Below are 10,654 nucleotides of genomic sequence, written 5' to 3' on the forward strand. Positions count from 1 at the left end.
CTTAAGTTGGGGAAGCAGATACGAGCGTCGCAGGTCATGCGCGAACAGGTCGGGAGAATGGAACACGGGGGCGAGATGCCAGTTGATAGCGCGATGCACCGGACGTGGAAGCGGTGCTCTCTCTCTCTCTCTCTCTCTCTCTCTCTCTCTCTCTCTCTCTCTTTCTCGGTATGAACAATAATATTTGTTCCTCGTTTCGTCGCGAGATGCACGTGACGCGAGGAGAGGGGAGGAGGGGGAAGGCGGGGGCGATACACGCGTGTTCTTCAAGTGCAGGCACTGTTTTCGCATTGCAAGCGAAATCTGAATTTCAGAACGGAGCAAACTGCGAGGATATGTTTGTTTAACGTTATGCATGGCAAAATCGAAGAAACTGAACTTGGAATCATATGACGATTATATGTAATAAAAGAAGCGGGGCGGAAGAGAAAAAGGGAAATAAAGGGAAAGGGAAAGGGAGAAAAGTCAACATCGCGACAGATCGTTCAAAATGACATCTCTGTTCGGTTTCATCGAATACAGAAAAAGTGAAATATGATTGAGAATCGTAGTAATGAAAAATGAAGTTGTATAGGATATGCTCTTAAATCCAATAAAGTTCCGCTTCCTTTTGAATATTGGCGAATTGATATAAACTGATAAACGCACATTTGTACAAAAATTCAATTAATATTTTCGTATATTTTTAGATATCCCATTAAATTCTGATGTAGAATTAATTATACATGTGTATTTGTATTGATTTTACATACAAAGGAACGATAAAATACGTAATTTTTCTCTGTAAAACGAGTTCCAAATGCTATTCTGTCTCATTTGGAACAATTTATTGGACGCCATGCATACGCCATGCTTCGCACATACTGGTAATTTAATGAATTTCTGCAATGTAAAAAAGATTTAATAAATAAAATTCCGCGTCTGTGCGATAATATATATTTTCACGCCAGTTTGAATCTCAGGAAAAATACCGGTTATTACCGAATCCGTACGAGCGACTATCTCTTGACTTTTCATAGCTGTCGGCTATCTGATCGGTTAAATGATTAAATATTCGGCAATTAGCCGCATGTGCTGCGAGAACGGGATATTTTTTTGTTGTATTCCGATCGCGCTCGGCCCTTTCTCTATAATCAACCGCCGGGCGCGGTCTCTCATCTCTCTTTTCATTCTCTTCCCTCCCCCTCCGTCCTGCTTACCCTCGCCCTGCTCGAAATACCGCTTTTAATCGGTCTCTCGTATATCGCGGCACTTTAACGCTACATCTGCTAATTGCGTCGGTAATGGCGTTTCTGGGATTCGACGCAAATTTGCTCGGTCGTCCGTGCGATTTGGGAAAATCGTCGCGTGAATACTTGATAAGCCATACTCCGGTTACATTATCGCGGGGTTACACGTGCACGCACGCACGCACGCACGCATACACGCGTGCACGCACGCACGCACGCACGCGGATGCGCGATATAAACGCGTTGATCCGCTTCCGTCCCGGTGATTCAAGAACCGTCGGATACTTTCAGCAGCCTCCACGAAAATTAGCCGCCACGAGAGAGATAAGTCCCTCTCCCAAGGGTATGATGCAAAAATGAACGGGGCGCTATTATTTTTCGCATTAATGTCCGAACGCGACTGACCGACCGCTTATAGGAAGACTGAAAATGATGCAGGCTGCCTCCACCGTATTAGTATCCGAATCGATTATCGAATATATTACGATCACGAGCTCGTTATTTCGCAATTTACTCGTCTCGGTGATTAATTATCTGGATGTTGCAATCGTTATCATTAGCGATTGCGATTTCATTGCATCACCCTTGGCGCGCCTCCTCTTCGCTCATCGCCCCGCTTCATCGCAATCGCATTCGACAAATTTTTAATCTCTTTTGTTCTCTTTTTGCGCAGGCTTCTAACGACATAACGCGACGAGACGCAGACGGAATTATGCAATGAAATGAATTTCTGCGCTAACCCTTTATGTGCGAACGCGAGAGCTGAGATTCGGACTTGCGTAAGCCAAGCGTAGCAGAAACTTTTTTCATATCTCTGAAATTATTTTGGAGTATCAAAATCTGGCAAACGTTATCCTCTTTATTTCCTCGTGTCCGTTCGTACATTTGCGGGAATATTAACTTAGCTCCGACCTGTATTTCGGTGTTTTACATGGAAAATAAAATATTTTCTCTGGTAAAATATTTTTCATCAAACGCACATTATATTCGACAGCGTTTTAACAAATTGTTTATGATATATGTTACGCAAATAACACTCGACCTACATGATGTGCCATAATTCGTGAATATTTCGTGCGTTTGCGTTTGCTCTTAAGTTATAATATTCACAATATTTTTTGGTATGTCGAAATGTAGATGAATGTATATTTATGTTTCATTAGAGTATTCTAATGGTCTTTCGAATTATTCAGTTAGATTTTCCTATCTCATTTCTCCTCTCCTCGCACGTAATTCGGAGTGCATCTCCGAACCTCTCTCTCGCTGTCGAGAGGAGAGGGAACAAATTATTCACAGTTTGTTATATCGACGTCGCGGATGTGAGACTCGCGTTTCCCCGATAATCTCGGCCGTAATAATCTCGGAGCGGAACGTCCAGGGTGCCCCCGGGCGTTAGGCTAGAATCGCGCGCTTCAAAATGCATGGAAATAGGAAATCTCACGATCCGCTCGCAATAAGGTCTGCACGTGATCGCTGTACCTCCCGATCGCTGCACCCACCTCCGTAGAATTGGCCGGGGACCAAGCAAGGGGTGAGTACTTTTATCGTATTTCGCTCGGCATTTTTCTCTCGCCTTATTTACGTTCTCCCTTTTTTCTTCTTTTTTTTCCTCTTCCTCCTTCTCTCTCTTTCTCTCTCTTTCTTGCTAGTCCTTGCTGTCGTTGTCGTTGGCATCGACAGCGACGACGACGACGGAGTCCGTTGTGCACAGGCGATGCTGAATTATTTACAAACTTTAAAGCGCGCAGGTAAAACCGTGCCGACTACGTTGCGCTATTCCGGAGCCAATGTAGATGATCCCGCTCCATTTTCAGTAAATGTTCATAGTTCGTAGTTTCATAGCTCAGCGACATCCCCCTGGGACGAATTTACATCTGCTGCGCCGTCATACGCGATCGCGTCATGAAAGATGAACAAGGATATACAAGATTTATCTTTCTTACACAACAATTTTCTTTCGCTAAAGATACGCACACATAACTTTAATAAAAAATTGTCTATGTCCGCAACATTTAAATATAAATGGATTTTGAACCCGGACGAACATCATCTCTAACAATAGATAAATCTCAGACATTCGGAGCGTTGCGAACTATTTCAAATTATCTCCCTCGTATTTCTCGAGATTAAGGGGGATTACTGCGGGGGTGTCAAAGGGAACCTTGCCATTCGCGCTTCTGCGAGTCGAGACAATTCCCGGCGTGTGGCAATTCCCCGTAATTTTCTATCACCGACGTGTGCCTGCACTTATGAAGCACTCGTACGGTCGTTCTCGTAACTCACTCTGGCGCGTCATTAATACCCGGGCATTCGCCGTACACCATCACGCGGCATTATGACGGTAGATCGATCCCATTTGGATCCCGGTCCAGCCGGGTTAACTTCGCGAGCCTCGGCTCTCTGGAATACCACGGAATTTTTGTCAGTGAGCGCTAAGCCGCTCGGAAGATGAGCTCCCGTCTATTCAGCGCCTTCGTCTTCCTCCCGCGATTCTTTCGCGAACAATGAGCGCGTATTTAACAACGAGCCGAATTTCCCCGGGGGAGAATCCGTCGGATCCTGTGTGTTATCCGCGTGATTTTATGCGGAATAATAGATCCGATTCGACGGCGCGGTCACGAGATTATGCTGAATATTAATAAGAAGACGCGGACGCGTGTCGGAAAAATCGAATGGGGATCGAATAGACTGAACGTTGACGTGCTTCTTATTGCCACTATTCGATGTATTAGAGTACATTATCGTGACGTGACGAGGATATATTTTAGGGTACATTAACGTGACGTGAAGAGGATATGTTATTTAAATAATTCTAATTTTCGATATCTTGAATATTTTACATATTCAGGATGCGAGCTTTATTCCGAGTGACAGACGATATTCGTTTAATAAATTCGCGAAAATAATTCGACGCAAATTCATCCTTTCAATTAAATAAAAGTGTACTGAAACATAATTATTCATTACGTAAAAATATTATTATGATATATTAGATAAACATGTTTTTAATCTAATCTCTTAAGACATTCGGAGAAGATAATCTCTCTGAGGAATCTTCTTGGCAGTGTGCCATATTCTCCCCGGAACATTCTGTATTCCTTGAGCATCACGTGTTTCTTGCGGAAAGACTTTGAGCAGCGACTCTTCGTCGTGCGAGAGGAAATCAACGCCGAACGTTTTCCTGGCTTTCCCCTCACGGACCGGTAAATCTTATTTTCCTAAAAGTCAAAGATGCAGGCAGCGGTGCCGCGGCAACGCTGCCTCAGACGGCATCCGGAGCGCTTTGATCTTTAAAATCTTTGACTGCTTCCAGTTTCTGATGATGCGGCATTTTCGCGACGTACAATGACTCGGTTTGAATTTGTCAACGAATTACCGCAATTCCATTAGTCGTTCGCGGTGCGAACGTGACGAGAGAAATTTCAGACGCGTTTTCCGCTACGTCCGGCGATCTGTCGCGAAGATACGGATTTTTCAGAAAGAAACCCCCGGAAGAAGAGAAAAGTCCGGAAAAAGTCGTGGAAAACGTCAAGCGAGATTTTTGGACGCTAGATAATGTGGAATTGATGTCGCGGCTTGGGTGTAAACTTTTCGCGACCGAACTTCGCGTTTCGCGAGAGGAATCGAGTTAGCGAATATGCGGATGTCGTGTCGCGAGCTACAAAGTCGACACATTGAAGGAACGAGAGTCTCGTCGCGTTTCGATCCCTCTGTAGCGACGGACGCAACTTCGCCGCTGCTTCTCTCTCCAAAGGGTAGCGCCGTGGTATCGCCGAAAAGTATTCCGCAACTTCGCCGCTATTGAGTGGCATCAATCGCGATATCTGTCGCACGTTCACGCGACTCCGCGCGATTCCTTGCGTCCGCGAATCAAGTATCTCGCGAAGTTCATTGTTCCGGGATTTCTGCCACACGAAACGTATTACTGATGTTACAAAACCCGTTTCTCTTCCTATTATCTCTCTCTCTCTCTCTCTCTCTCTCTCTTCTTGCATGCGCGTGCGCGCGTTTCCTTTATCACCATCTCCTCTCCTGAGAGCTTTGCCGTATATACCGCAAAACCGCTTACCGCGAATTGCAGTCTCGGCGTTACTCAACAAAAGCTTCCTCGCGCGGTATATGGACGGCAGAGTCGAGCGATATGCATACTTCATAGAGCGACGTGGTACATTGATTCGCTCGTGCGTGTCGTCGCAGCCGCCGGCATAAGACCTGTGGAGTTCTCTCTCTCTCTCTCTCTCTCTCTCTCTCTCTCTCTCGATACGGCCCGCGCAAAATTAAGCGAAACGGACGATTGAACAGCGGAGCTTTTCCTCCTTGCGGCGGTAAGAAGAAAGGGCCGTGTAATAACGGCGAGTGCGAAATTATTTAAACGGGAACGAGCCGAATTGAGACCTCCGGGGGAGGCATGAATCTGGAATGAAGTTCCGTAACCGTAAAAAGATCCTGATGTAGCCTTGAAGAACCCGACAATTGCGAGACTTAATTTTTCATCAGTTATTCCATTGACATTGGAGAGCGAAGCCTCGGAATGAAACAGCGGAAACGTAAAACCGAATTTTCTCAGTTTCTTCTGGAAACCGTCGCCCAGCAATAATTTAAGTCCTTATTTAACATTTCATTAATTTACGCATAAAGTCTAAAATATGAATCTTACGGAGGAAATATCTTTTTGCGTAGTATTTACAGATTTCGTTGAAATACACTTGGCATTATCGTCTACGTGCTTGATTCAGTTCCGCTAAAGCAAACAAGGTTTTTCTGGGCACACAGACTCAGTAATCAAATAAGCTCGACGAGATTTTCAGGGAGAAAGCAGAAAAACGTCGCGTCAACATCTCGACTGTCCCAGTTGTGCAGTATTTGCTTGTGCTCGACTTCGTACATCCAAAAGTCAAGCGAGAAAAATCCATAAAGACGTGCAAAAAATAAATGTTGGGAAAATTTCATAATAAGGTTAATATGGGATCTGTGTCGCGAGAAAGACGTCTGTATTTTCCACCGTGCCTATGCGCGATAGAAAATACAGACGTCTTTCTCGCGACACAGATCCCGTATTAACCTTATTACGAAATTTTCCCAACGTTTATTTTTTGCACGTCTCTACGGATTTTTCTCGCTTGACTTTTCCCCAAAGTTTCCGACCGAAACTTTCGCGCAAAGGTTTATACGCGTGACCGATTTATAGTGGCGGAACTTCCTGGGCTTATAATAAACGCGTTTTACTACTACTAAACGTCCAGTTTGACTTATTCTCATAATATCGCGAGTACGGCGAAATCCGTGTTCCTTGTGTTGAAATTCTGATGACGACGATATAGATTATGTACAACGAGAACTTTCCGTTTAATTTATAGTTACGCGTCTCATAGCTTACAATGTTTCACTATCATCGCATTTTATCGGATCACACATTACGATGAATCATTCCTTTTTAAATTTTATAGACGTCATCGAGTTTTGCATCGACAACGTTACGGATAGACAGCAGAAAAACTTATTTTTTCACATTATATAAACTTGAATAAACTTCTGATCAAAAAGTCAATTCGAAATATTTAACAGTGAAATGTGAGGAGTTCAGATACAACGAAGAGACTTTTTCTGAGACTTTTTCTGGGATCAAACTTTCGCAACAAAATTGATTTTTATTTTATCTGATAGCTATAAAATGACAGTACTAGGTTATCCTATATGTATTTTTAGAAATACTAATACAATCGTAAATCAATATTGAAAATGATCGATTAAAGGAAAATTAGATGAGTTTTCAAATTCCCGCGTCTGTATTAAAAAAAATAGAAAGCACACATAATTAAAGGATTTTATTTTTTTACATTTACACGTTACACTATAAATATTATGTGTTTTTACTCAAGTATTTATCATATGTAACAAAATAGATTTTTATCAAGCATCACATTTGTTTCCATTCGCTGTCATTATTCTGAGTCATTTGTTTTCATTTTCGCTGCGAATAATGTATCTTCTTCATCTCGATAAAAATAAAGTGATTAAATGCATTGTGCTCACCGGATAGGAGAAAATTATATTACGTGGATACCGTTGAACTCGTTCTTCTTTGCACTTCGGAGAACTCTCAGATTTCTAAAGATTCGTGTGTGTGTGTGTGTGTGTGTGTGTGTGTGTGTGGGTGTGTGTCAATTATGCACGTGCGCGCGCGCGCGTTGTGTGAAATGGGGGGTGCATCGATCGATGCAATTATATACTTGAGTTGTTCGCGATACAATGATAGAGATGTGCCAAAAAAAGGTAAAACAGATTTTAAGACACGTTAGAATATCACGAATATCCAATTTTAATTGCTTTTTAATCTCTTTGTGCTTTGCAATTATTAAAATAATAATTAAGAATTTATCGATAAAAATGCGGTACCGCGATTGTATTTTATTTAATAAAAGCATCCTTGATCATCATGCGTCGTAATATTTTCTTTGATATAAGCGTCAAAATATTTTGCAGTTAAAAAACCACATCAGCGTTATGCGTAACGAAAGTTGAATACAGAATACATACTCTTAAAAATGCAGAGCAATTAACTTTTTTATTATACTCCGTAAACAAAATGAAGTAAACACAAGCGAATTATTGTAATCACAGAATAATGCGAGCGTATCTGACAAATAAATAATAAATATAATAAACAATATGCGAATGAATAACGTATTTCTCGCGATCGAGCAAGTATTGAGTACAGCGTAAAAAATGCAATAAAGGCACGAAATTTTAGTTAAATGTATGATGCGTGCATGATAATGTCATGCATTAAATTTGGAATGTAATAAGCTCACTTTTAGCAATTTTGAAGTATTCATTTAAATGAAACTGTATAATGCATTTGTATTCTCTCGTGAAATTTCCGTTCCTGACACTGTCAAAAGTCGCAGAACACTTTTATTATCTTCTTTGGAACTACACTTTTAATATTTTTGGTAATTATAAATATTTTATAACTAAATTAATGTGGTGAAATGTTTTTCGTAAAAAAAATGTAAAAGAAAAGTGTTATATTTCGCAATTTCGTGCCGGTTCGTGCGAAATTGCGTAGACACTTCTCATTAGATGGAGCATGCCAAACGGAAAAATTGATAGCGTTTCCGAGAGTATTCTTTTTTAGCTCATGTCGTCTTTTTTTCACGGTCGGCGATTTGCAGACAGGTAGCACGAGAGCATGCGATAACTCATGGTCCTTAATCTTTAAGCATCCTGTACTTCTGTTTAAGTTTTAATGTTCTTTTTTTGGGTACTCTGACACCAATAAATAACATCCTGGAAGACAACCAATGTGACACGGGTATCACAAAAAGTGCTGAAATTACGTAAGGAAAATACATCCTTGTCGCATCGCGTTTGGTGTAATGAAAAAAAATAGACATGTTGTTAATAATAAAGGATGACAGTTACATACGATATGATGCGAATATTCTTAGCCAATCGATCCCGAAGTTGTACCGGTGTTTATCCGAAAGAAAGCCCCGCGAGAGTTTCGCGTTTCCCTCTTTCTCTTTCTCCGCCTTTTTCTCGGGCTCAACTAAAATAATTACGAATTTCCGCGCTTTACCAGCGGGTTAATTAATTAGCTCACATTAATTACAGTTATATACAGAGAATAATTGCTTTCTTTTCACGGGCGACGTGGTAGCGCACGATCGTCCGGGTGTTCGCGCAGCGTAATGTTCCTCCTGTGCAGCCGCCGTCCTCACGCTCGACCGGCCGGGCTCGCCATCGGCGACGTATACGCGTGTTCTTAACGGTGAGTTTCAATTTCCTGGTCACGGGTCACCGCCCTTGCAATTCCGGAAGAACGAAACCGGGACGCGCTCAGCCTCCCGGAGCGCACCCAGGAACAAATGAAATATGCAGAACGCTTCTACTTCGCGATCCACGGCTCACGCGGCTGGTAGGCGGTAGAGGCGCGGGGCGCGGGAACGGCGAAGAGGGGTTAATTGCAAGGAAATACGATAAAGCAGACGGGAAGCGTTTCGTCGAGACGCTGGAAAATTTATACGAGGCGTAGGGATGGTTTAAAGAGGCAACCGCCCTCTGTCGGTGGCGAGGACGCGCCGAAATAAACGAGAGCAGGCCGCATACTTTACGAATTCCGATTGCGCCCCTCGGGAGCCACAAGGTTCCCGCGACCCCTGTTATTCTTGAAAATGCCTTGGCATTTCATCCCGCGGTGTCTCGAAAGAGGTGTCGAGAAGAGCGAAATCGGTCTCATTAGCATCGGTCTCATTACATACACGGACGATATACACACTCGATGTTATCGCTGTTTGACTTTTGCGCGCTCCAATATTGACCTTCATTGTAATAAATCTTTTCAGGATCGAGCATCACTTTATCCTCTAAACGACAAATTGAAGTCTCTTAAAGTGTGATAGTCTACGATATAAAATAACACAGAATTTTAATAAAAATGCTTATCTTACAAATTTGATCTAGAAGAAAAGCAAGGTTTAGATTATTTTTCAATACATTTTAAAGATTTTGTAATTTTATCTTATCCGATCTTTTATCTAAATAATTCTCTCTAAAAATTCTCTGTTTTTGCATCCGAGAGTTTTCCATATTGCTGACTTATCAGCCCGATATTATCCTTTGAAGGTGCACCTGTCGAGAAAAATCGATACAAAAGCGATAAAGAATTCCGTGGAGCTTACCATTAATAAGTTATCTTCATCCTGTTCTTTGTGACGATGGATCTGTGCAGTGATAGAGATTGCCTGGTATCCGCATTTTTGTCCGTTGTAAAACTGTCAATTTATATCCACCGGCGAGTCCAGGCGCGATTGCGAATTCGATGGAATTGGTCATCAAACTGATCGATATATCGCTGATTGAAATTAATATATTCTACGAATCAATTCCGCTTTCGATGATAAGCCATCCTGGAAGCCTATACGTAATGCGAGGAGGGTAGAGGGGGAGGGGGAGGGAATATAATCCATTGTGCGTTTGAAATACACTCCCGGTAAAAACGGTGGCGCAACCGATGGTGAAGATGAGGTGGAAGACGCGATGAGGAGACGAACGTCCTTTTTTCCACGTCGTCCTTCTCTACGTGAAGAGCTCGTATATGTAAGAAAAACTCCGGATCGGTTATGATTCAATCTCGCCGCTCGGCGACATCGGCCCTGGACGGATTAACGCGGCCCATTCCCCTTCCCTCCCCCTTCCCTTTCGTTCGCTTGCGCTCACATCAGCAGCACGGGAGATGAAAAACACCTGATTACAAAAGAATTTGCATTTTTATTACAGTGACGTACGTATATGTTACAGTACACAATGTGTAACGAGAACGCACATACATCGTAGACCTCGCGTCGCGCCGATTTCGCCAATCCGCGCGAGAGACACTCCGCGCTTTTTCCCTTCAACTCGAGCTGTGTCCCTCCCTCCCT

The sequence above is a fragment of the Pogonomyrmex barbatus genome, unplaced genomic scaffold (assembly GCF_055798465.1).
Source record: "Pogonomyrmex barbatus isolate J1 unplaced genomic scaffold, ASM5579846v1 scaffold1, whole genome shotgun sequence".
Classification (NCBI taxonomy): Eukaryota; Metazoa; Arthropoda; class Insecta; order Hymenoptera; family Formicidae; genus Pogonomyrmex; species Pogonomyrmex barbatus.